This window comes from Varanus komodoensis, unplaced genomic scaffold (genome assembly GCF_004798865.1).
Source record: "Varanus komodoensis strain SLA01 unplaced genomic scaffold, ASM479886v1 scaffold85, whole genome shotgun sequence".
NCBI classification, from domain to species: Eukaryota; Metazoa; Chordata; class Lepidosauria; order Squamata; family Varanidae; genus Varanus; species Varanus komodoensis.
Genome location: NW_025336543.1, coordinates 717,828 through 745,339, shown reverse-complemented (window position 1 = coordinate 745,339; position 27,512 = coordinate 717,828). Strand labels below are relative to the sequence as shown.

The following is a 27,512-nucleotide window of genomic DNA, read 5'->3' as shown; positions in this document are numbered from 1 at the left end:
TAAATAAACAGATTTAGGGATTCTTAAGACACTAAAATATTGCATATTCTGACAGAAACTGATTTGATCTGCACCTCTTGAGCTAATGCCTGGATCAGAACTTAAGTTTTACAGTTTTCAGTTTTTGGAAAAAAAAATCAAAATATACTTAGAAATGTGCATTTTGAGATCAAATATGTTTTAAAATATGAATTCACATGCATTTTTGCAGATTTTTTAAAATAAACGTATTGATATGAATGCAGGCTGGAACAGATTTGAAGGTCACAATGGGTCCGACGCTGACCCACTTGGCCCAATTAAGCACAACGGGAGTGAGAGGTTAAATTTTTTTTTTTTAATTCTTGAGAACAAAGTTTGGTAACAGTGAAAGGGCAATCAACCCCTGGCAGAGTCCCCTTTTATACCCCTGATGACCAGGTAGCAAGGACAGCAGCTTATTGGGTTGAAATTCTCGCTGTGAGTGCTGATTGGCATATTTGAATTCCATGCTTATCTAGGAGGCTAGGCTGCCTAAGGTTTGGCTGGAAGCTCTGATGAAGGATTCTTCTTAATCTCTGCCTAATAACAGTTAAGGACATGACCAACCTGCCTGGGCTTAATGCCAGCCAACCAGCAATGTTCTACAGATTTAGAGAATATATGAAAAAGCAACAAAAATTGGAAATAGATTTATTCATCCACGCCTAATTGGGCTACATAGATCAATAGTTCTCTTCAGTATGAGGAAGATATGTTTTTATGTGTGGTATTTTGGTTTTCAGTGTGCTCAGAAATCGTGAATAGCATAATTCCATCTAGATCAGGGTGATCCAACTTATTGTACTTCAAGTACTTTGACACGAAACCTGGGGGCTGGACCCAACTTCTCTGGCTTGGCCCATTGCTTTCTTCTCTGCTTCTTCCACCCAGAAACCCTCTCATGTTACTTCCAGCCCCTCCTTCCTCCCTTGTGTGTTGAGCCTCTTGTATTTGAGCCAACAGACTCTCCCGGGCATGTGCCTCCGCTCTTCCTGATGAGCCTTTGTGCCTGTCAGCTGAAGTGGCACCTGGCATGCTGGGGCAAACCCCCAAAGGCTGCCAGCATAACCTGCTCTCTTCTGGAGGCTCAAGAAGGTGTGTGTGTGTGGGGGGGGGGGGCTCCGAGTGGCAAGAGGGCTACAGAACAAGGCCTCAGGGGCTGCATGCAGCCTGATGTATATTTTCATAAGTTTTCATCCGATGCACAACATTTTATTATCCTTTTGCCTACATTTATTTAGTGACATATTAGGAACAATGTCATTATTGCTTGGGATGGAAAGGGACTGGAAATGGGAAAGACACATGCAGAATATCCTAGAAAACATTATACTTAGGAGGAAATTTAATGGATTAATTCTGTTTTTATGCTCATTTTAAGAGGTCAGTCATTTGACCAAATTGTGGCCCTATCTGCATGGCAAGTTCAGTGTGTATTAGAGCTACTACATGACCAAACAGTAATCTGATTTCTTCATCACATTGCCAGATTGATTTTTAGCACACAGTGAAATGTTCTACACATGGCCTGAAAATCAATTTGGGTGTATGGTATGCAAAATAGACTGCTGCATGGCCACATGATGAGATAGTTTGTATTAAACTAAGTACCTAGACCAGGAAATATTCAGGAAATAATTTTACTTATCACAGAGTGGTTGGTGACATAAGTAACTCATGCAGCTGGAAAGGAATAGTTGGCAAATTATTCAGCAGCATCGCATTGCAGGACTGAGATTTCTTTTCCAAGATTGGAACAGAGAGGAAGAAGCACTTGGTGGTTGCCTGGTTGTTGTATTCATTTGGTAATAATGAGCAGCTGTCAGTGGGGAAAATATTCTTAAAGTACTTATATACCTGATTACTTCCATGGCTTAATTACCTTAAAACGCTCTTTAACTACCATGATGTGCCCTCAATGGTTACAATTTCCACATCTTTTCAGTGAATGATTAAAGCCGAAGTGGCCATCCAGTTTGCATTAGTGATTGTGGCTGGGCCATTGTGTGAACAGAATACTGGGCTAGATAGACCCTGGTCTGATTTGGCATGACACAGATTATGTTCTTACAACTGTATGTTTGGAAGGAAAAGGAGATAGGGTTCCCCCCCCACCCTAAAATCCATTTTACCAGGCAGAGCTTTAACATGTTCCAAAGCTCAGAAAAGTAATCCTGCCTAAAGATGCAACCTTATATCAAATCAGAACATATGTCTATCCAGTTCATTAATATTTTCCAGAGTTTCAGATAGGAGACTTGATCTGTTGAACTTGGAGATTTGCCGGACTGAGTCTTTTTCATGCAAATACTGTACCTTGGTTTATGAACTTAATTTGTTTCACGATTTCTGAACCGAATCAAATTTCCCCATAATGTTAAATGTAATAAGGTTAATCCGTTCTGAACCATATGTAACCACAAAAATATGAGCCACGTCCCTGGGCTGCGGGCCAAGCAGTGGCCGCCATGCCGAGCCCGGGGGAGGACGGGCTGAGGTGGAGTGGGAGCGAGGCCGCGGTTCCTGTGCCTCCACCATGGCATTCTCAGGGCTAGCTGCCACTGCGGTTGAGTGGCTGCCATGCTTCTTCTCCCCACAGTGGGGAGAGGTGGGAGGAATCCTGCTTGGCCGGCTGCGGCCCCATCCCTCGCCTCCTCTTGCCTCGGCCCATGGAAAGCAGCCATTACCTCCCTCCTCACGACCCTCTCCAGGCCGGGGGAGCTTCCCCATGCCTGCCTCTCAGGCCTCCCACTCCCTCTCCTGGAGCCAGGTGAGCGCCTATGAGCGGACCTTCTTCCGGCTCAGAATTGGGGCAGTGGCAAGGAGCCAGGAAGGCCTTGACCGAGGCAAGTGCATCCTCATGGATCCCCCTTGTGTCATGCTCTCTCTTTCGGCGGGCGGCATGGTGTCATCTTGGGCTTCTGCTGCAGCCCAAGCGAGCAGAGCAAACATTCGCTGAAGCGCCCTGTGGGTCCCCGAAGCCTACCAGATTGGCGGTGCAGGAGCCCTGCTCTTGGGCAAAGTGGGGATAGGATATCTCAAGAAAGCTGTGGGAAGTGCAGTGGTGAAACACCTGTAATTTTTATATTAAAGCTGGTAGTCAGTGTAAGTTCTGATCTTCGGCATCCACCACATCTGCGAAGATGTCCGCGTTCTTGTTCAGGCGGGGAAGATGGCAGTGGTCGTGTCCATCACTTGATGCGGAGTTTGCGAACGGAAGCATAATTTTGCCAAAAGTTTTGTTCTTGAACTGAATTGTTCGTGAACAGAAGTGTCTGTGAACTGAGGTATTACTGTATGTGCTCTGCCATTGATCTACTACAACCCTTCCCTAATTCAAACAACTAATTTGTAAAATAGTAAATACCTTATTGGAGAAATTGAATTATTGGAAAGCTACAATCATTTATAACAGAATAGCTTTTGACAGCAGTGGGAATAGAGAATGGATCTGCTGAAGTAAATTCACTGTACACTGACTGTTGGTGTGGGAACTGTTTACCTTTTGCTTTAGCATGAAAAGGTTGCCTTGGAAAGGGGATACTATAGAGGTATTGAACCCACTTGTATTGAATGACTGCTTGTTGTTCGTATTCATGCTGCCATAACTGAAAGGCAACCTGTGTTTCTTTCTCTGTTCTATTCATCTGTTACTTGAGCTTTTCTTGGCACCAGGTGGAGATGACATTATCAGGCCTTGATATGAATTTGGGCGAGGATGTTTCAAACAGTACATGGGTTTTATTGTGGTTGCTCTCCCACCTGCACCCAAAACTGAACTGACATGGCTTTCTGACTGAGGCCATTGTGTGCAGGATACAAAATGGGTTTTGCTGAACAAATCCCTGTAGTATCACAAAACCCATTCTTAAAGGGATATCCAATCCAGAAAGAAAACTGAATCTGAATCATAGGATATTTGCAGCTATTAGTTTTCTGAGTCATAGCATCATTCACCATAATCCATATGTTAAGACTGATTATTGATGCTTTCTCAATGTATGGATTGGTATGTCTGTTTAATTGTTTGATTGTATTAGCCTTCTTTCTGCTACAAAGGCAACTCATATTGAAACATATGCAAATGAAACAGAAGAATTAACACAAGATTTAAACCAATGCCCAACATAAACAAAACAACTAGCAGTAGTGGTTTTTTGTTTTTGTTTTTAAATGAGCTAGATCATGAGAAAGCTTGAAGGAAAAACAGCAGAAGAAAAGAGACATTCTTGACTTTCAGTTCTTCGACTTTCAATTCTTTGATGGCCAAGGTTGTTCTAGAAAGGCTGTGCTACAACAAAAATGGTCCTGTTTATGGTGTAATCTGTCTTATATACACAGAGCAGATTATAGCAATTAAATTCAAGTGACTGATGAAACAGCTTTCACCAAAAGGATTTCAACCGGAGTAATGAATATAAAAGGCTTTGGGATAGAGAATCCAAAAGGAGAAGACATTAACTTACTTCTAGATCCTCAGCCTCCCACTGCAGAAGCTGACATTTGAGAACACACGAATATACTGGATCAGACCAAAAGCTTGTCTGGTTGAGTAATCTTTTCCCAGAGTGACCAACCAGCTGCCTGTGGAAAGCTCACAAGTAGGATATGAGTGTAATAGCACGCATCCACTAGTGTTCTCTAGCAAGGTATACAAAGACATACTGCCTGTAATACTGGAGGTAAAATGTAGCCTTTATGACTAATAATCATTGATAACCTTATCCTCCATTTTCATCTGGTGAATGAAGTTGTTCAGATTCTGCTTGAGAATAAAGATGCTGCAAAAGACTGAGAAAGTCTCCCAGTAATACCTAGGATTTATCTCGCCAGGGATTTTGCAAGAATGTAAGTCAATCAGATACTTCTATCAAGGAAGGAAAGGAACACAGTTGCTACCCAACATGTGGTAGTCATCTATGAACAGGGCTCTACTCTGTGGTGGTGGTGGCGGCAGTGGAAGTGATGATAATGGTAACATTACTGTTGCTTTGCCATTGATAGTGAGCATTTATTTACACAGGGTTACTGTTTTTCTGAACATAATTTTGTGAGATCAAGGGTAAAACTGTAAATGTTTTACAGGTTTTAGAATGCAGCTTTTTCCTACGCACAGAATTTGGATAACTTTGCCTGCTTCTTCTGCTTCTGCTTATTATTATTGGTGGTGGTGGTGGTGGTGGTGGTATTTCTTAATCAAGATGACCCAAATGTGGTATGATGTCATCAGATCACATGCTTCTTTGTCTCCCAGCAGCAGGTAATGCTGGTAGAGTATAGATGGACAAAATGCATATCATCATGATGTTATGTCAAGAATGTTCCTTACCTAACTTCACATCTAATTCCTTTTTAAGTCTGAATGCCTGAAAGTGAAATTAGCTGTATTGATAAGAATATAACACAAAAAGAATCTGTCTTGTCCGCTGTTTCCCACAGTGGCCAACAAGGTCCCTCCAAGCAGGTCGTTAAAGCAATAGCTCTCTTCAGTTGTTGTTCCCCAGCAACAGGGTTTATGAAGGAAACGTATTTCCTAACAAGAGGCATGTGGTGTACATCAATTGTAATTCCTTGGTTCTGAGGTCTGAAGATTGTTGAAATGTTGTCTTGTTTTTGGCCAACAGTTTCCCTATCTCTTTTTTGCCTCTCACACATACACTCTGCAAAAGTATTTTGAGGCAATCTAATCTCACTAACATCAGAGGACCATTGATTTGAGGTGGGTGGGTAAATTCTAGCTCAAGAGAACACCACTTGTCACAAAGTGAGCCTAAAAACTGGGCTGGGTGCCAGGCACACGGATGGTTTTGCACTGAGGACTGTCTTAAGATTTATGCAAGCCTATGCTTCCATCCTAATGAGTGCCAAGAAATAAAAAGCAGGAAATAAAAATGAAGTGAAATATCCTTATAGGGGCATCTGAGTTAAAAAAAATCTATTCACCAGTATTATTTATTCTTACCAAGGAGAATATATAATAAGGGATTCCAGTCTTGTCTGAAATACTGAGTTCTTGTATGCAGGCAAGAAAGTTTGGTACTTCTAATTTGGGAGAGTTATTTATTTGTATCCTGTCCTTTTGGCATAGTTTTTTAGCTTAACAGTAACCCTGGAGGCTAGGCTGAGATAGAGACTTGCCCAAGGCTACCCAGTGAGTTTCAGGGCTTAGCGAGTATGTCAAAGGCAAAGTATGTGCTTTCACAAAGGGTCCAGACTTTTCAGCATTGAAAGTATATAAAACAAAGACATTCCAGAATGATAGTGGGTATGGGAGAATACTGTTTCTCATTACCATTCATGTCACATTTGGTCTCTACCTTTCAGAGTAGGCACTGTCATGCTCTGAATTGAGTCTTGGCTCTTTGGTAAGCAGATGTGGAGACATATACAACAGATTGGTCAATTTAGCAGGTAGGTGGTCAGATGCAATTTTACCAGGCATGTACAGGTTTTTCCAAAGCAAGATCTGGTTCACTAGTGTGAACAGAATGTTGAACTAGATGGACCTGATCTGATGCAGCATGGCTGTAATGTCTGAGGCATCACAAAGTTCAAAAGCCAGGAGATCAGTTAAGAAAAAAGTTAGGTAGAAATTGAGGGGTCAGTAGCAAACAGCACAGTTAAAGAGAAAACAAGAAAGAGAAACCAGACTTGAAAATCTAATATTGTTTCCAGTAGCTCTAGAGCTAATATAGCTAGAGCTAATATAGCTAGAGCTATCAGTTCTCCATCCAGGGTTCAGCTGCATTATGTTAAAGACGTGGTTCGGAATGAGTCCCTTCTCTTTTTCAGTTATTGTGCAAGTCTTAAAGAAGCCTTGCTAGCTTGCCTCTTGAAGTGGTAATGCTGGATGTACTTGGTGCTAATTGATCACTAGGCATCCCTTTCTGTCTTGGAAGGGGGTCTTTCTGCTTCCTGAGAAGGCAGATCTGAAAGTGTCTGACTTGAAGTGCCAGGGCCACCTTGGATCGGGTGAGGGTTCTTTGAGGCAACTTATTTCCTGCGGACATGAGGCTCTGAGGTTGCAAGCTCTTTCTCTGAGAAGATATTCTCCAGAAGAGTCATGACAGACTCTTGTACAAGCACAATTTCCAGATAAATATGGCAGTAGCAATGGGTGTTGTCTCTTGGAAAATAATTACGTTTTTACAAAATATAATGGTTAGAGAATGCAACTTTTAATGGTTGGAGAGTACAGCTTCTCCACAGAGAAGTGCAACTTTGTAGGGGGAAAAGGATTGCCTGTAACAAAGAAGTAACATCTGGTATGCATTTCTTCTGCTTTCTCCAATTCAAAGTCCTGAACAACATAATACTAGGATACTTAGCAGACTGTGTTCCCTTATGTATACCCAGCAAGCCATTAAGATCATCAGAGGCGGCCTTGGTGGGCATTCCAAAATTACCAGAATGTCACTATGCCTCATTCATAGGCATTATCAGTAGAAGCACACTGATAATGTGGAAAAAAAACTCCCTCATGCAGTCCAGAAAGCAGAAAATTTGGCATCTTATAAAGGCTTTCAGAAGGCACTTGTTCACATAAACCTGTAATTAAATTAACCACACTGTTCCATTTTACTGCTCCTATATTGCTGTATATTGCTACTATCACTATTACTACTATTATTACTTGGAAATGTATTGTTTTTAAAACTGTATTCAATTGTGATTTTAATTTTTATATGGAAACTACTTAGGGAGTTTTCTTAATATTTTGCATTATAGAAATAATGCAAATACATAAATAAATTCCTAAGGAAAATCTCCTAAGGAAAATCTCAGAGATTTAGAAACACTCTGCGCATGAAGTTTCATATGCATAATAAAAGTAAAAATGCAACATTGGCAGAGTTTATCTGGAGAGACATAAAGTTTGTGGAAAATATTATATGCTTTTAAGGGAACTATCTGATCTAAACAGAAATGTTTGCTGGATGGAATAGTCTTAATTTCTGTCAAAGAAGAATGCTACTTTTCAGATTTCCCTTCTAGCTATGCCACTTTGCACTTGAAAGGTCAGACCTCCTGGAAGTGTTTAATGCTTAGCTGGCTCCAGTTTATCTTGGAGATGCTTAAGGTTCAGCTCTTTTTTTACACAAATACACTGTGCTGGTTCCATATTTGGATTAATATATATCAACTCCCTTTAAAATATAATACAGTAAACATGCATAAAAATGCTTACATGATGTTGTTAGCTTATTCATTTTTTTGATAAGTGTCCTTACTAGAGGTGTGCATTCTTCTATCCATAATTTGAACTTCAAATATGAATGTTGGTTGGGAGGAATGTTACAAATCCTGTTCAAAATGTGATGTGTAATAAATACTTAACTTGGTTGGCTTGTTAGTCCACGTCTTGAGGATGTGTGAACCGTGAGCCAAATAGTCTTATCCACCCCTCCCCAAAATCCAAATGCCTGTATTTTTGCTGACTGGATCCGAAGAATGTAACTAAGCTTGGTCATGCTGAAAAAGGTACTGGCTTAGATCTTAAGATGTCAAGGAATTTCACAGAATGGAAGTTTCCCTTCTTTTCCTTCTTCCTGTTCCATTGCGGGGCATTCCTGAACTATGAAACTTGATCAAGGTTCCCCCATGCCTCTTTGGAGATAGTGAATACCCTGAAAGACAGATACAAAATTCAAAGTGATCTTCATAGGTTGGAGCACTGGGCTACAGAATTAATTTCAATAGGGACAAATGCCAATTTCTGCACCTAGGAAAAAATCTCCTAATGCATTTTTACTTGGCCCAAGAATACTGCAAATGAGAAGGAATTGTTGTAGATCATAAAGTGAATATGAGTTAAAAATGTGATGTGACTGCAGAAAGCGCAAATGTTATTTTGGGCTACATGAATAAAAGTACTATTTCCAAATCACATGAAGTACTAGTTCCTCTCTACTTAGCACTGGATAGGCCTCATCTGGAGTACTTAATTCAGTTCTGAGCACCACAGTTTAAGAAAGATGCTGACAAGCTGGAAGACGTTCAGAAGATGTTTCAGGGACTGGAAACAAAGCCCTATGAGGAGAGATTGAAAGAACTGGGCTTGTTTAGACATGAGAAAAGAAGTCTGAGAGGAGATATGACATCATTCTTCAAGTATTTGAAAGGTTGTCACACAGAGAAAGGCCAGAATTGATCATTCCAGTGTGCAAGACACAGAATAAAGGGCCCAAGTTACATGAAGCCAGATTCCAGCTGAATGTCAGGAAGAGCTTCCTGTTACAGCAGTATGATGATGGAACCAACCACCTAGAGGGGTTGAGGATTGTCCCACACTGAAGGCATTCAAGTTGCAGCTGAACAGCCATCTGGGAGGGATGATTTATGCTGGAGTCCGATGCTGACCAGGGTCGTGGACCTGATGACCTTCTTGGTTCCATTCAATCCTACTATTCTGTGATTCTGCTTTTTCTGGGACTTCTGTTTTGATGAAAAAAAAATTGATTCAGTATGCTAACAATCCTGATACCATACAGTGCATTTCCTAATGAAAAGGGCTTCCAGTCAAAAGACATTTTGCAACAATTGCATTTCCCCCTCCTTAATGGATTTCTGTGGTAAGAAAAAGAAATGAAGAAATGATAGGAAAACAGGGATGATTAGAAAGGCAAGATGTGACAACATCTGAACATAATATATTACGAAAACAATAGTGGCATTGTTGTAAAGTATAAATGAGATGGTAGTTTATAGGGCTGATTCTTATTTGAAAGTCTGGCAAACTAAGCTGCACTTGATTTTAAAGTATGTAATCCTATTTTTCTTCTTTTCAGAGCTATGAGTAAAAGGCATGAAATATGATCTCTTATGCAGGAGAAACTTTAGGTGACTCAAGATTCCAGATAATAATGAAAAAAATATTCTTATGGATAACATGCTTCAGTGATAATCTATCCCAACCAGAATATTAATTCACATTTTATTTTTCAGTTTAACTGAGTAAAAACAATCTATTTTGGCTTTAATTAAGAAAAGCAAGAAAAATAATTGTGTAGACATAAATCACTATAGGATATATTGGAGAAATGCTAATTGTTTTACATTGTTTGCCTCCATTCCTGTTGTCAGAATATGCAAACCTGATTAAGCATGTACTTATATGTGCACAAATGGAGACTACATCAGAAGGAAGGACTTGTTGCAAATCATGGGAAAGTAAAAGTTTTAAGGGGAAGACTTCCATTTTCATATTTAACAAATTGTAAAGTGTTCACTGATGGTTTGCAATTCTATCTTTATTGTTTTCATAATTATCAGTGCAATGGGTTGAAGAAAAGTTGTTGTGCTCTATCAAGAATATTAAAGGTATTCTTAATTATTTAACAATATTAGAGTAATCTTTGTAACTTATAGGAGAAAGACTCACAAACCATTGACTGACCCTCGAACTTGTAGGTTTCTAGTTGAATGATTCAGTAGCCCTGCTTACTGCTAAAACAAATCAGGTTTGAATTGCTGCATTTTAACACCATTATGTACATAAGTCTGCTTATCTGATGAGAATGAGTGGTTAACTAACTACTTGTTATAATAAACCAATGATTTTCAAACTGTGAGACTGGCTTTCCTGGGGAACATTCAGATCACTGCCAAGGAAAACATAATTTTATTCCCTCCCATTCTGTGATAGTTAGGGAGTAAAATACCAACTTATTGCCTTTATATTAGTTAGTGCAATGCAGAGAGTATCATAAGCTCTCAGAGAGAGGCTAACAATTCAGAGTTTCTGCACTTCAGTCATATTGTTTTCAATACAGTTGGTGTTTAGATGGAATATGAGGGAGTTTGTTGATTGTTGATTGAACTAGTCCATTGTTCTCTGTTTTTTGTGTGTCTGTTCCAGTTTAGACTTAATGGTGAAATAGTCTTGGAGAACAGTGGGGTGCTGCTTCTCCAGAGTTTCCACAGGAGCCTTCACACTGTCCAGAAATCACACACAGTATTATAATAGAAAAGTTGGGATGCCCAATCTGTTATTATCCTGTTGAAATGTAAGAAGGCCCTGTTATTGGAAAATTTGTTTTATATCAGGCTGTCATCTTCTCTATAGTCCCTGCCCCAACATACTCTGTTATGTTTCATTTTATCTGTGTCCCATTAGGTTCAAGAGATACGTTCCAGGTACTCAATTTTATTTTTGTTTTGCAACATTGTGCTGAGCTTGCTGTGAAATAATTTGAAAACCTCAATAACAGAAACTTGTAAAAGAAAGCACATCTTCAGTTCTTGTTGACAAAGACAAGATATAACACGTGAGGCAAAAGTGGTTGTATTTTGACTTTCTGTATTGTGGCCGTTGCCTGAACTGCTGTGACATCCCATGATGTTCACACATTCTAACTACTGAAGTAGGACTGGCAGTCATGGAATGTTGCTAGTCTATGAAGAATGAACCATGCAGGAAGGGAAGCTTGGCTTCTGGGAGGATATATGCAGGGTCTAGACACTGTGGGTAGGAAGCAGCATAGAAAAGCAGTAGAGCTAAGGAGATAGTGAGATTTGGGAGCCTAGGGAGAAGGAAGGCTAAAGGACACAATGCAGTTGGGGAAAAATGTTTCCTTGGTGCAGTGGTCGAGGAAACATGGGCCTACATATTCAGAAAGTAGCCAGATTTTTGCAGATATCTGGTCACACTTTGGTAAGATCAATTGGAGTCTTTCACTGCTAAGGTTTTCAGTGTTGGTGCTGGATTTATACTTTCATATGTGAAAGAAAAAGAGTGGGTATTTTCAATGATACATGAAGAATAAGTGGGGCCTAGAACCAATATCCTCTGAAGTATTTCATATGAATGTAGAAGTCTATGTTGGAAACATAGCTATCAATAATTTTCCATGCAGTTTTGCAAGGGTATGTGAACATGTGCATATTGTTTTCTTTTTCTTCCCAATAACAGTGAATGCATATATCAATGCTTTATAAGATAGAGGGTGCAACTCAATGAACGCCAGATGAATGTAAACCTCTGAATTCAGAGGCTTATGTATATCCAATGGTAAGAGCAAGGTAATCTCCACTCCCATGCATTTTATCTAAGCAACTGTTTTGTCCCATCTAGATAATATGCCAGGAGGAGTGAGGGAAGGAGGCTGGGGCACTGATTGGTGGTAATAGGCAACCCTAGCCTCCTTCCTTCTCTGCCCCTCCAACATGCCCGTTTTTCCCTTTTCCAAGGTACCTACTCAAGAGCCAATCTGCATGGTTCTTTTTGTACTGGTTACAAGAGAGTTGGGCAGGTGCTTAGCTGTGGAAGGCCCAGCAACAAAGTTAAAGAAGCTTAGTGCTAGAATTCTGAAGACTCCTATTGTCCTCCAAAAGATGCTGAGAGACCATAAGAGTGCAGCCCAAATGAGCTTGATCTTAGCTCAAATAATAGTACTTGGAAACCAGGGGGTTTGCATAGCCATAGTCTTGGGATGTTTCATATAGGTGCTAATTCTTCGTAAGTGATTCATAGGAGCCCTGTCACAGATGTGCACATTTTGCACTTAAATATTGATTTTAAGACTACTGCCCTTCCTCACAATATAATCAAGAGAATTGAGGTGCTTAAAGTCCTTAGGAACAGATTAAAATAATATCTTAGAACAAGGCTCAGTAGAAAGATGATGTAAACATTCTTTTATCTTCCTGTGACTTGTAAAATCATCAGTGAATTGTGACTAACTCCTTCATGCTGATGGAACTGAAAAAACAACGAACAGGAATCAGCAGAAACAAGGCAGGGCAGAGCTTATTGATAAAGTAACTCAGATAAATGATACCCCAATGCTTTTAAAATGTCCCAAGAAGGGAGAGATTATGGAGGTATAAGCTTCCACATTTGTAAGGTGAAGAGTCATAATGGGTTACAGTCTTACTTGTGGTTTGTTTACTTTGCAAACTGCAAAGAAATAATAAATTGGATATTAGAATTTATTTAATCTATGACCTGCTTTTTGTCAAACAGTAACACAATAGCCCTAATAGTAAGATAGTTTAAAAACAAATCTTAAACATGAGAACAGATCCATAAAACAAAATGCAACAATTTAGGAAATAGACAGCACCCAATTAAAATCCTTTCAGCTATAAACCAACTGACATACTAAAGACCTGCCTGAATAGAAATCATATTTGCCTGCAGGTGGATGGACTACAGAAAGGGAGCCAATCCCTCTCTCAGGAGGAATTTCCAAACTCAGGGAATGGCCACTGAGAAGGCTCTTTCTTGCACTTCCATCAAATGCACTTCTGATGGAGGTAGAACTGAGAGAAGGGCCTCCTCTGAAGACCTGGGCACTCTTCTCTGGGAGAAGGCAGTTTTCATTTAACCTGGTCTCCAGCTTTGCAGGTCATAACCAAAACTTTGAATTCTCTCAGTGAAGATGTTACAACTCAGCTAAGTGGATCTAAGTTTTTCCTATAACTAGGCATGGTCAAACTTCCTGACAACAGCATTCTGGACAATCTGAAGTTTCCAACCACTTTTTAAAGGCAGCCACATATAGAATATGCATGGTGTATCCAGAAAGTAATGAAAATGATATTTTTAAAATTCTTTTATTGAAAAATTTTACAGTTGAACATTGTCTTCTTCAAAGTATGCACCTTGTGAATATACACAATGCTTCCAGTGATTTTTCCATAGCATCCTTTGGAAGTCTTTGAGTGGGATGGCGTTCAGAGCCTGTGTAGTGGCTCTTTGGACATTATTCACACAGCCAAAATTGTGTCTTTTCAAACCATTCTTAATTTTGGGGAGTATGAAAAAGTCTAAGGGAGCCAAGTCAAGGCTATAGGGTGGATGGGCAGTGTGTTTTTCAGCCAAAAACTCTCTGACATCCAAAGCATTGTGACTTGCTACATTGTTGTGACAAAGGATCCAAGTTCAGCTGATCTCAGGATGCACACGAAAAACTCTTTGTCTCAAGCAACCAAGAACTTCCACGTAAAATCCTTGATTCATAGTTTGACAGTAGGTACAAATTCCTTATGGACAATTCCATGTGAATTAAAAAAAATCACCATTGATTTGACTGTTGATTTGCTCAAGGTGACGAGATTGTGTGCCATTCTGAACTTTGTTTCTTCAGCTCGGGATCGTACTCAAACACCCAGGAGTCATCTTCTGTGGACATTCAACTCAAAAAATCAGGCTCTCTTTCCAAATGGGCCAACAGAACTTGGCAAACAAGTTGACGGTGTTCTTTCCAATCAGGTGACAAGTTCTTTGGAAAAAGTTTTGCACACATCTTTCTTATGTTCAAATTCTGAGTCACAATTTCATGAACAATTGACTTGGTAATTCCCATTTCCTCTGCAATCATTCTGATAGTGAGCTATCAATCGTGGTTGAGAACAGACATCAATGCATCTGCATGCTGTTCCTTTTTTGACAAAGAGGGGCGTCCTGATTGTTGTTCATCTTTAATACTTTCTCGTCCTTCCTTGAAGGCCTTGTGCCATTGGTACACTTGTGCAGATGATAGTGCAACTTCTCCATAAGCTTTTCTCACTATTTCCAATGCACTTTTACCCAATTTCACAGAAAATTTTATCGCGTACTGCTGATCCAAACTTGCTTGCATTTTTCTTAATATGAGGCACTTGAAAGGGTGTCACAAAAAAGAATGTCGACTCTGACAGGGCTGGAATGCAAGTGATCAATGTTCTATCGTATACCTGGCACTGCACCCCAAATGACTTTGGCCAAGTCCTCCCTTCACAATGCCCTTCCCAAGCATAGGAACTTCATTTTTGTTACTTTCTGGACACAGTATTGCACAATATTTGCCTCTAAAACAAGATATTTAACCAATATGTACCATTTTTAAAAGATGGAATTAGCTGTTTTGGTCACCACCATGCTGCTAAAATAAGATGCATTTTGGCAGTGCATTAGCAATATCAGCAGCAGGCGTGTGTACCCCTGATGATACCCAGGAGTGCAAATTGGCTCTGGGGGCCTTTGAAGTTGCTCATCCACCCCCTCCCCTGTATAAGCCAGGAAGCTCAAAAGTTTAGCATACTTAAGTAGGTTGTGTTTTTTAAAAGATCCTCCCCAAATCTTTGAGCTGAACAAGCAGAAGCTAGATTTATATCCCCCATACCTATATTGCCAGTGACATCCTAGTTGACATGGATATAATTGGTTCTTTCTGTAAAGTGCCATGCAAATTGGTCGCAACTGGATATCAAATGAACCATATTTTATTTTTGTGGTCCAGAGTGTAATAGGCTTTTAACTACCAGAAAGCACTTCATTAGCAACTCTGTCCAGATGCAGTGGTAGAAAACAATATCCTTCTTGTCTTCACTGCATGGAATAGGTTTTCATTTTTGGTTGGTTTTGTTCCAGGTTTCTGCCATGGTCACTCTAGTCACTGTTTCACTTGTTCCATAAGTCCCCAAAAGTCCCTGGAAAATCAGGGAACTCATTTGACCTACTCAGGAACCGTTGTGTCAGACCATTTCTCTGTTCCAGAGGTCAGTTGGGTTAAGCCACCTGCCAAGCATGAAGTGACAAGAAAATCCCCAAGAGCTGTCCTGTTGCTTTCATTTTAGTCTTTGGCAGTGGTATCATTTCTGGTCTCGCACTCCTGTCACTTAGGTACCAATTAAAGACATGATTATTTGGGCAAGCTTTTGGGTATAGACAACAGCTTCATTTATTTTACTAATTGATTGTGTTGATGGGTTTTAAGGCTCAATCATATGCATGTTTGGACAGAAAAAGACCTACCATGCTGACAGGGCATGCTGCAAGTTTTAGGCTATTTTCCTCTCTATATATGCATTTTATTGTTATTGCATTTTACATTTTTTATTTTAGAATTCGGGCTTTATTATTATTACAGATTTATAGTGGGACACGGGACGTGGTTGAGGCCCCATCAGTGCGGGTGTTCAAAGATAGGCTGGACATGCACATGGTGGGCATGTCGTGAGTGGAGCCGGCTGGAGCTGGGGGTCAGACTACATAACCTGGGAAGCCCCTTCTGACTCACTTTGTTTCTGTGTTTCTATAGCCCACCTTCATTCCTCTTGCAAGGAATGCAAGGTGGCTCACATAGTTCCACTCAATTTTTAACCTCACAATAACAGCCCTGTGAGGTATGTTATGCTGAGAGTGAGTTGCTAGGTCAAAGCCACTCAGTAAGCTCATGGTTGAGTGGGGATTAGAACCAATATCTCTCAGGTCCCCTGTCCAACACTCTAACCACCACACTGTGTTATACTGTGTTTTACATAGGTTGTAGTTCTTTGTGAGAAATGGGTAGGGAGTAAAGTAATTAATAAAGAAATTATTCTACTGTGCAGTGGAAAAAATGACAGCTTTCTAATGTAAAGCAAACCCATTTGTCTGTCAATCCCTTACAGCAACCCAGTAGTAACAACTGTGGTGCAAGTTGAAACAGAATTGCTAACATTTCATATAACATGGTTGCTGTTATTGCAAGGATCCTTTCTTCTGATTGGCCAGAATTCAGCTCCACTTTGGATGTGTTGTTAATGAACTGTAGCCAGCAAACCTGGATTTACATGTTCCTGTCTTCCCAGATTCCATCCTTCCTTACTTGCACCTTGCCTTACCAGAGAGGACATCACAACTGTAGGTTGATCTCAGCTCTTGCCTAAATAGAGATGGAAACTGTCTAACCCCTAAGGCATAATAAAGTGGACACTGTGTTGTACAGAAGGAATCCCATGAATCTGACCTGATGCAAATCTGAAACTGAAATGTGTTATTTTTTGTCTAGAAAGGAGGACACGAAAACTTAACAGAAAGAAAACGGAATGCTGTGGTGCTACTCCTTAATTTGCATTTCAAAATTTCAATGTAAAAAAAGGGAGGAGGATGAGAAGTCTCAATTAGGCAGGAGATTGATTCAAAGTAGATCAAAAAAGCAATAAGTCACCTCCTTACATTGTGGTGAGTCACAGTCCCAAAGACTTTCTGTTCTGTTAGAGCAGTGGATTAAAACAGAGAGACTCCTCAATCTTTTCTTCATGCACAAGAAGTCATCTGGAAGAGCTGTATAGCTGGCAGAGAAGGAAGATGAGCACATCTTTCTCCTTGGTAAATCTGGCACACTTTTGTCAACACTAAGTAAAATTAATTGGCTGAAAACAGACAGTTTGTAAGTGATGCCAGCATAAGAAGGAGCACCTTTTGCATGATTTAGAGGCTAATATTCTATGTGCTGCAGTCATTGGGATCAATGGTAGAATTATTTAGCTGTGGTAAAGATAAAGCAGAATTGTTGACACAATGTCTCTTTTTAACTCTGTACTATCTAACTATAACTGAAAGACAGATAATGGAGAGTACCATCAAACAGGAAACTTCAAAATTCAAGTTGTAATGGTGAAACAGATTTAGTTCAGACTAGGAATGTATGAGGAATTAGATTTTGGTTCACTAGTACTGGTACCAAGCTTTTGTTGTGACTCAAGCCAACTCACAGACTTCAATTTCTAAGATGAGTTAGGATTAGTGCATTTAAGGGAAAAAACATACTAAGAAAAGTTGCATAAAATCTGCCTGGTTGCACTAATCAGCACCGAAAATTTACTATTTGTGTAAATTTCATGAGGACCATGTACTTTTTAGGTGCCAATTTTCATACTTTGCTTATATAAATTTCATGATTTGTACCAACTTCCTTAGCATTTTTCTTTTAAACTGCAAACTACAGCCTATCCTAATACATTTTGGCCAAATCAGTGGATTGGAATCATGCAGGAAGTTTAAATAGGCCAAACTTTCCAGCATCAACACTTCCCTAGTTTGGCTACAGCAGTATGGATGGGTCAAGGTATTAACTCTGCCTTCTACAGACAAGAGACTACTGCTTCCAATCTCTTAGTAGAGAAGCAATGTAAAATAGTGTTGGACTGGGACTTAGACAATCCAAGTTCTTGTCCCCACTTGGTCAGTCTTACTACATGACTTTGGGTCAGTCATTATCTTTCAGTCACTAATCTATCTCAACAGATGTGTTGTGAAGATAAAATGAAAAGGAGGAAGACCATGCAAGTTGCCCTGGGCTCCTTGTAAGAGCAAAAATGTGCATCATAAATGTGATGATAAAAAAATAAAAATAAATCATGGTACAAACATGGGCTCTTCTAGTGATCCAGCAGGAAACACTCTCTTCCAATTGCCCATGAACAACCTAAGTGCAAAGCAATTAAGAAAATGGATGTACAAAGCTATACATGTTGTTATTTAATAATAAATGACATTGTGATTATAACCATATTGATAGCATCATAGTTTTCTGACTTCTGTCTTACCCAGAGTACTGTGTATGAGTTTAACATTTTGTCAGATGTTTCATGCCCATTTTCTTAGGGTTCGAACATAGAAGAGGATATGAACAGATATGAACAGGATATGAACTGTGAGGGAAAGGATCATAGAATCATCATAGAATAGTAGAGTTTAGAACGGGCCAAGAAGGCTATTGGGTCTAACCCCCTGCTGTTGCAGGTCATCAGTTTACACCATGCCATTCAGATGTTTTATAACAAACAGATTAAGATACTTAATTGTTGCTTAGCATTGACTATCGGTATAGAAATAAAATAATAATATATGGATATATAGTTTACTATTTTGAATGCAGCAAATACCTTTCAAGTAGCAAAATTATTTTTCAAATCTGGGGAAAATTCTTAATAATCCAGATTCTATATCCATGTCTTAGTCTAGGAAAGGGATGGCCAACATCTGTATTTTGGGAACCACTCTATTCTTCAGGCAGAGTCTGAAGTGTCTGCAACCTGACTCTATCACAAATTAGGAAGGTAGCCATTCCCATCTATTCATTGCCATTATTAGTAGCTGTCAGCTGAATCTCTGCTCCTGGGTCTTGATTAGCAGCTCCATTTGCAAAATTATTAGGTGGATCATGTTTCTGTGTTCTGAACTGCTGATTACAACATAACCACAATACCAGGCTAGACTGGTGTGCATGTTTTCTCTCAGGGGAATTAACAACTTGTATGTTAGTGGTTAAGAGTGCAGGACTGGGACTCAGGTGATCTGTGTTCTAGTCCTTGCTCAGTCATGAAGCCAGCTGGGTGACCTTGGGCCAGTCACAGACTCTTAGCCCAACCTACTTCACAGGGTAGCTGTGGGGATAATATTGAGAGCAGGAGGAGAATGATGTAAGCCTCTTTGTGTTTTGTAAGAAAAAAGTGGGATATAAATCAAATTATGTAGTTCTGGATAATGATCATACCTGAACCCACCAGGGGCAGCAAACAATGGATTGGGAACTCAAAAGAGAAGCCTTGTACAGGACTCGGGGGATTATTTCAGGCTCCTCAAAGTCCTCTGTAGTGCTGTCCTCTGACAGTTTAGTGCATCACTAATTGACACAGCTACTGTGTTCTTACAATGTTGAATCAGTTGTTCATAACCACAGTTTATATGAACTATTGCTGAGATGCTTGAAGCAACTGTGTAAGGGTGAGAATAGATCCTACTGTGTTCTAAAATGGCAGTTTATTATCCTAAAAAGGAACATCTGCAGATAATGAAATCCAGACAAGATTAAATCCCGGTGACCCTGAGGAACATGAAACTCACACTGCATTTTGAGCAACTTGGACAAAGCTGCTTTAATAGTTCAACCCATCTCTTGATTTTAATGAGATTCTCTGTTCATTAGGACAAATATCTGCATCTGCCTTCAAGCCTGGTTCATTGCAAGCCTCTGTACATCACTTGGTGCCTAGCAACAGAGCCCAGTGTTTCTATCGCTATTGCTTTTTAGCTGGTTGTTTTAAACCTCCTTTTTAGATGTCACAGCAAAAATAGTTGGAGACATGCAAACCAATGTATAAAATGATGACTGATTTTTGTGTTCTTTAGTACTATTACTTAGTAGTACTATTACATACTATTGCAATATTATGATTTCAAACCCTTGAATCTAATATGCACAAGAGTCATTATCATGGACCTCTTGGAATTTCTGTTTCTATAAATCAACTTGCAAACAAACTTTTTAAAGGTAAATGAAAATATGACAAATTAAAGGCCCTTTGCTGACTAAATTGACACCATTCAAGAATATGCCTTGCACGTCAGGGGACTTTCATACAGAGTGTGCTTCTTTAAATCTAGGCTTGTACAATTCATTCTGGTTAAATATGTTTTCAAGTTCCCAGTTTCATGGCTTAGAAATTCATCCCTTATATTTTATACAGTTTTCCTCAAATGCCTAATAAGTCTGCACTACCACTTACTAGAAATTAATTTCTGCATTTGTGCTGACAGTGTTTTTAAATATGCTGTGCAAGTCCTGGACATTTGTTAATGTGCACAGAGAGATAAGCTACAGTATCTCTCTGTTTCCTTTGTTTGTGATGCTGAATGTTTGATGATTCTTTATTTGTAGCACATTGCCTCCTTTGGCTGACAATTTTAAATGGTTCAATTTTGGAAGGGTAGGTAAGTGCCATAAGAAGTGTATGTAGCAGCAGCATTTAGTCCATATTGGGCCATATACCACATGATAATTCAAGCAGTCACCATTCAGCTCATGCATAAAATGTTCTTCTTGCAGCCAAGTTTCATCGGTTTTCAAGGTCTTAAAAGGAGAACAGCTAGGATATTATTTTTGTAAACATGAAGGGAAAATTTAAGTATGTAACTTCACCAGAAAATAAAGCTAGTTCCTTTTGGCACAAATCTAATGGCCATGAAATTTATACATCAGCAAAAATGAGAAAATGCATTCCTAAATAAATAAATAAAGGACAAAAAAGGATAGACTTATGTAAACCAATGTTATGTGACCAATGTAATATATATGTGTGACATATATAGTGGGGAGGACTTATGTGACCAATGTAATATATATGTGTGACAAATTCAACCCCCCCCCCCACCTGCCTAGCCTCCCAGAGAAATTGCTTTGTTAGTAGAGGAAGGTTTTTTCAATAATTGCCAAAGAGTCAGGGCAAAACTTTTCCACACTGTGAGTACCAGGCAGAATTCATCTTTCTTACCCTCCCATCAACCTGTGGCCTGTGGAGATGGGTGGATTAGAAGCATGGTATGCTTCTCTCTTACCACACTCCCATTCTCACCTGTTTGTTCATTTTGACCTGCCTTCACTCTGCTTCCCAGGACCTGTACCAATTAGAGAGAAGATTGTTATTCTTAACAAAAGGAAGATTTTAAAAACTATCTCTGGATTCTCCCAGAGAGGTGGAGGAAAAACTGCATCTAACATATGTCTCCTTCCTTCCTTGAAGATTATGTTATAGAGCTCAAAACCAGAGCCAAAGCGATCATTTTCAAGTTTGCATTTCTACGTATTTATGTATTTATCTACTTTTTTGCTTATACCCATAAAACCTGACTTGAGACAATGCATGAAAGTATTAAGAATATATTCATTACTCTAAATGGTCAGGAGAAATATTCCTTATCTTCCTTGCCCCTGCTCCCCACATCCCCATTCAAGCCTATGGAGCATACTTGGAGCTTAATCTTTTTAAAAAATCGTATTGAAAGCAAATTATAATGCCACAAACAAACCGCCCTGCAGATTATCCTTGATATTGCTGGAATTGTTGTGAGGTGGTTCCCTCCTCTCCATGTAGGTTTAGTTAAAATGGAAGAAGCTTGTGTGTACCTGTGTGTGTATAGCAAAAGACTTCATTTCCCCAGTGCACCTGAACTGATTAAATCTTACTCATCTCCTTTGCCTTTCCAAACTGCCAGCAGCCTATCAAGGAATGGGGAAGAAGCATACTGGATAGAAGGAACCCAACCTCTGTTCCTTCTTCCAGGGCCTATATCTCAGTGAAAGCTAAGAAGAAAGAGGAGAATATGGATGTGAGTGAGCTCTCAATATTTTTAGGACAAAAGGTTAGCAATTCACTAGTGTAAAATAAATTATTACAAATTGCTTGGACAGACAGACAGACATTTATCTAACTGTTTGGGTAGGGTTTTTTATGTCTGTCGTCAAACCACTTTTGGCCCACATTAAAAACACTTTAGTAATATATACCCAGGGCCTGAACTTTTTCCTAGAAGGCTTCTGTTATGGCATTTATCTGGGTTGGCCCTACCAATAAGCAGAGTGAAGCAGCTGCATGAGGCAGCGGATTTGAGGTGGTATGAAGAAGCGGAAACTTGCTAGTTTTTTGTTTATTTGTTGCATTTTCACTTTTAGAGATGGGAAAGGCACTTAGTTGCTCTGCCTTAGGCAGCAAAATATTTTGGGCCAGTCTTGATAAATATTGGAGTTATCTTAACACGGTTACCTTAAGGATATTAAATAGCAAATAATTATATTCTGCAGGGAGAGCTTAAGAGTGTGACCATGTAGTCTTCTCCTGATATTTGTAGAGGGAAGGGGTGTGCATCACAACTCCTCATCTCACACTGTTCTTCAGTTCCTTTTTTTGTATATATGGTTCACACTCAACAATATAAAGTATATGTGATTGTATGTTTATCTGTAATCTCGTGGTGTCACTTTTCTTGGTCAATGTCCAAAGTCTTATTAGGGGTGGGTGACTCAGGTAACTGCTTGGAGTACCAGGCTTGGAGGATAGGGCAATTAACACAACAGCTGGAATAAAAATAGTAGAAACAGTTAATTTTCACTTGGTAGCATTTATCTGTATGGCCAACATCATGTGAACATTTGTTTTGTTTGATAAATTAATGGAAATTAACAACATTAATGCTTGTTCAACATATGATATACATGTGAGTGAATCTGAGTAATATATGCAGATATATTATTTCATATGATAAGGGCTGTATAGAAAACAAGGCTTTCAAACATTGAAAAAGATCAGGGAAAATTGATGCCACTTCCATGCATATCACAGCCAGCTTCAGTGGATGAGTTTGACTTCTGGCATTGAAGATTTTGTTTGGGCTCTTCCTTATAACACTTGGGATGTCATCTGTCCTTGCTGGGGGCACCCACTTGCCCCTATCTGTCTTCCACTGTTTCTCCTTTACCCACAGACAATACTGTGTAGGTGTCTCTCTGCCTCTGTAACCAGTAATCTAGACACTTCACTGATTTAATTATTGTTGTTTAATTTTATGTTCTGTTATTAGAATCAATTAGCATGATGCTTTACACTAATAGAATACAAAAAGCCTGCTACTTCACAATTAGACCTAGTCTATATCATAAAACTATCCTCTATCAAGATGTTCCCCACCCTTTTTTGTCATTCTGCTTCACTTGTATTGGGGTCGATATGAATGCACTTGTGCAAATTCATAGTTGAATAAGAAAAAAAATAGAGCCTGCAATTCCAAGAGGACAAAATAGCTATGCATAGGAAATGTGGAAAGATTAGTTCTAAGGCAATAAGCATCAGTTGATCCAAGTTGTTGGAAAAGGCAAGACAGTCAATTTTGCCAAGAATACCCGCAATGGAGGCTCCTTGTTTACTGAGCCAGCTTGATATGGAAGCTTTTATTGTGACCAAGAAGAATCACACAACCAGCTTAATCCTATTGTAGTTGAGAGGATTCCTTGTTGCTCTGTGTTGTCTTGCTGTAATTCTGATATGGCTCTTCCCAAAGTCTATGTACCTCCATAACAGTGTCAGAGAACATACTTGACATGCAAAGCAGCCCAGGTTCAATTCCCAGTATTTCTTGATAGTGTCTGCAACCTCAGATAGTCACTGCCTGTTGGTGTAGACCAGGATTGCATAACCCACACACCAAGGGCTGCATGCGCCTCCACCAAGCCTGAATTGTGCTCCGTCACAGGTGCCTCAGTCCCCCACTACTACAGAAGTCCCTGATATAACTTGCTCTTTCCTTGCTTGTAGTAGCAGTGAAGAATTAAGTGACCTGAATCAGGTTTGTTGGAAGAGGGTTGGAGAGAAGGCTCAGCACTCCCACTGTATAATTTTCATATTAGTAGCTTTTTCTTTGTTGTTTCTAGCAGTGTGGAAAGAATTACCTGTATGAGGATCACTCAAATCTATGTATGCATGTGCGTATTAATATATGGGCAGATTCTTGCCCCGGTGAGGGACAAAAGTATAAAGAAATATGACATATATTTATCAGTTTTATTAGTATGGGATGGCATAGAACTTAGGATCCTAGGTCCACAGCTAGGGATTCCTTTCTTTCTCTTCTCAGAAACTACAAGGTGTGGATTGCAGAAGACAGCATTATCTTAAGAAGCTTCCCAGCTAACTCCACCTCTGAGTGCTCTGATTGGCTCCTATAAATGCTTTGTTGCCAGCTTTACCTTAGCAACATAGCAGTGACAGAGTTAGCAGATCTTGAAGCTGCTTATATGCTTGCTGGAACTGTGATAGTTGCAGAATATAGAGATTACATATTCCTTACAATCTTCTGTGACCTGGGCTGACTTATAAATACTTATAGCTGGGTCTTTGGGCAATAGCTAGCTTGGAGTTGTCTATCTTCCACTCTTTTTTGCTGCTTCAAAACTTAACCTGGCCTTATTTCCCTGCTTTTCACCTGTGTGCTATTTCCATATACCCAGTGTTGAGCTTCTTTGGATGAGTTTGATCCCAGGCAGCGAAAGCTTCTTTTGGGTTGTTTTTATGGCCTGATGCTTAACCGTCCAACAAACTGCCTGCAGAATTTGCTTGGAAAAACCCTGCTAAAAGTCTATACAAATTTGCTTCTGTTACCCACATTAAAATATTCATGTTCCTTGTTGCTTGCCAGCCTTTCTTCTTTATATTTTACTTATTTCAAATTATTTGTTACCCAGATTAGAAATCAAATGGAAGATGTTTGGCAGAGTGAAAAGATTTTGGAAGCATATATAAGGACAGAGAGGGAGCTTATCAGATCTCTCTGGGAAGAGAATGCCATAATCGATTCTTCATTATTGCCAAAACAGCAGGCATGTTGGCATGTGAACAAGCCACATACTTCCAAGGCGTAAGGGAACCAATGCTTCCTCTGTTATGACGCCACTGAAGTTTTGTGAATGTGGGTTGTTAAGAGAAACAAAATGTTAACTTGGTGTTGGCTTATTTTTTATTTTTGCTGTGGTGATGGCATACACTAATTAATTTGCATTGACAAGTAGAGCTTGGCATATCCAGCAGATCTCCAGTACTCACTAATTTTTTTTGTAAACTTTTTTTTATTTCAGTGGAAGGATGTCAGACTAAAAGAGCAGGTCACTAGGGAGTTGGATGGATCAGAGGAATGAATCATTACAAAAGGACTAAATGTGAAGATTTGTGAAGATTTTCCACTCTTGTGCTATTTTATATCTGTTGTTAGGTTGCTGCAAGCGGGGAAATGAAGCCTTTCCTATGTGTTAAGACTGTTGCCTTGTGAGCGGTGATTCCACCAAGGTGACTGAACAAAGCAAGATGAAGCTCTTGATGAATGAGAGGTGACAAATCTGTTATGAAGGGGTCTTCTGCTTGGTTAGGAAATAATTGCTCCATATATGTATGTTTGTGTGCATTTTTTCAGATAGAGGTAGTCTGTCCTCAAATAGTCCTTCCAGTATTAAAACTGAGCTAGCACTTGTAAGTGACCTGTCTTGCTGGTCAGTTCTGCAACTTTCTTTACCATTTGAGTCCTACAGAGGCTTCCCAGTGTTGTTTGGGAAAACCTATATAATAATGGAGAATACAGGTTAAAAATGTGGTTCATTCCACAGTACTCTAAAGCAAGGAATGTAAAATAGTGGCTTACCTGTTATTTGAGGCAACATCTTGCATCAGCCCTAGTGGTGAGGGATCATGGGAGTTGTAGGCCACAACTTGCCCATTCCTATTCTTAAGGCATAATCACAACTGTATGCCTGTTTAGGTCTCCTGGCAGTAAATCCACAACTTGGGTGCATAGGTTGCAGGCTGCAAGCAGATGCATATTCTGTGATATTTATGCTTCCAACTTGTCTCTAAGTTTCTCTCCCACTGAATGATATTGCTCTTTTCAGGTAGCTAATGATGGCATGGGAGGAGCAGGCTACTCAGGTTTTCCATGTGGGCGAGGAACATAAAACCCCTAGACTACCCACAGCAGCTAACATCTCAGCCTCCATACCCCTGATGTCTGTGTGCAAATAGCATTGTCAGCTGGGGCTATTGACAGGTGGAGATAGAAGGTACTTTAGCTTCTCCCTTCCTCAGTGACCTGTGAAACAGCTCCCTCCCAACCCCAGGAATTGTGTATGTGTGTACGCATATATACATCTATGTACTTGCAGTTGCAGTCTATAGACCTCCGTCAATGTCCATTGTAGTCCTTAGGGCAAAAAATACTGCATCCATGATGCAGCTGAATGCAGAAATATGATCCTAAACATAGTGCCTTTGCATGTTCTGAATCCTTCTTTTTTGCCCCCTGGTTAGCCTTGTCCTTGCTGCCCCCAGCCTGTCTGAGATGGCAAGTTTATACTCATTTTCTCCACTGTGGACACATTGAATACAGTAAACCTGCAAAAAGATAACACAGTTAAAACTACTAATGTTTTCAGGAGCATAAAAGATAGTGTTAGTCTTATAGTGCACCACTGTAAATGTCTACTGAGCAGTAAGCAGTACCAAATTCAATGGTGCTTGCTCCCAGATAATTGTTTACAGAATGGAACCTTTAAAATATCGGCAAACCCTGATGTTTCAGATTAATGGCAAAGAGCAATGCCATGTGAATTCCATTGGTTTGGAAAATCAGCCACTGTGAGGAATGGTGGTGTTAAGCACTCAGCAAAACAGTATCGTGGCGGAGATGGTAGCTGTAGTTGCAAATCAGCTTCACCTCATGAAACTCATAAAGCATTTGTGCATTCAGCCTGAAAAGCATGACACAGAAAATGTTGCAGTCTGGTTTCTTGTGTGTGTAAAATCTGTTCTGAATTATATTCACCTGTGCAAGAAAGATGGAGGGTACGTGTTGGCTGAAAAGACTTCCAATTTGTTCTAATTGGCTGTGTTCCTTTGCAGAGGCATGCTTCAATCTCCATGTGCCTTCTCAGGTTTTAACACAGTATGGCAAGGCAAGTTAGATAGTCAGGTTTACAGCAGATAAAATGAAAGGCCTACAAAAATGCATTAATGAATTTAGTAATAATTATTGCAGTTGCTTTATTGGTGATTATTTTATTTTATTTTATTTTATTTTATTTTATTTTAATTTATTTATTTATTTATTTATTTATTTATTTATTTATTTATTTACTAACACATTTCTATGCCGCCTCTTGCCAGAGCCTCGGGGCGGCTTACAACATCGAATAAAATACACAATAAATTAAAACAATAACAATTAAAATATATACAGTAGAATAAAATAAGCCGCCCTGGCCAAATAAAATTCAATAATATTAACATTTAAAATGCTGCTTAAATAAAAAGGTCTTCGCCTGGCGCCGAAAAACAAATAACGACGGCGCCAGGCGGACCCCTCTGGGGAGAGCATTCCACAACTTAGGCACCACCGCTGAGAAAGCCCTCCTCCAAGTAACCACCCT

General features: G+C 39.6%; 1 protein-coding gene across 24 annotated transcripts in view; it reads left to right on the top strand.

The window, feature by feature from the left end:
• The window catches only part of CACNA1C (calcium voltage-gated channel subunit alpha1 C), a 536,805-nt gene that overhangs the window by 120,309 nt on the left and 388,984 nt on the right, over nucleotides 1-27,512 (top strand). The window lies entirely within an intron of this gene.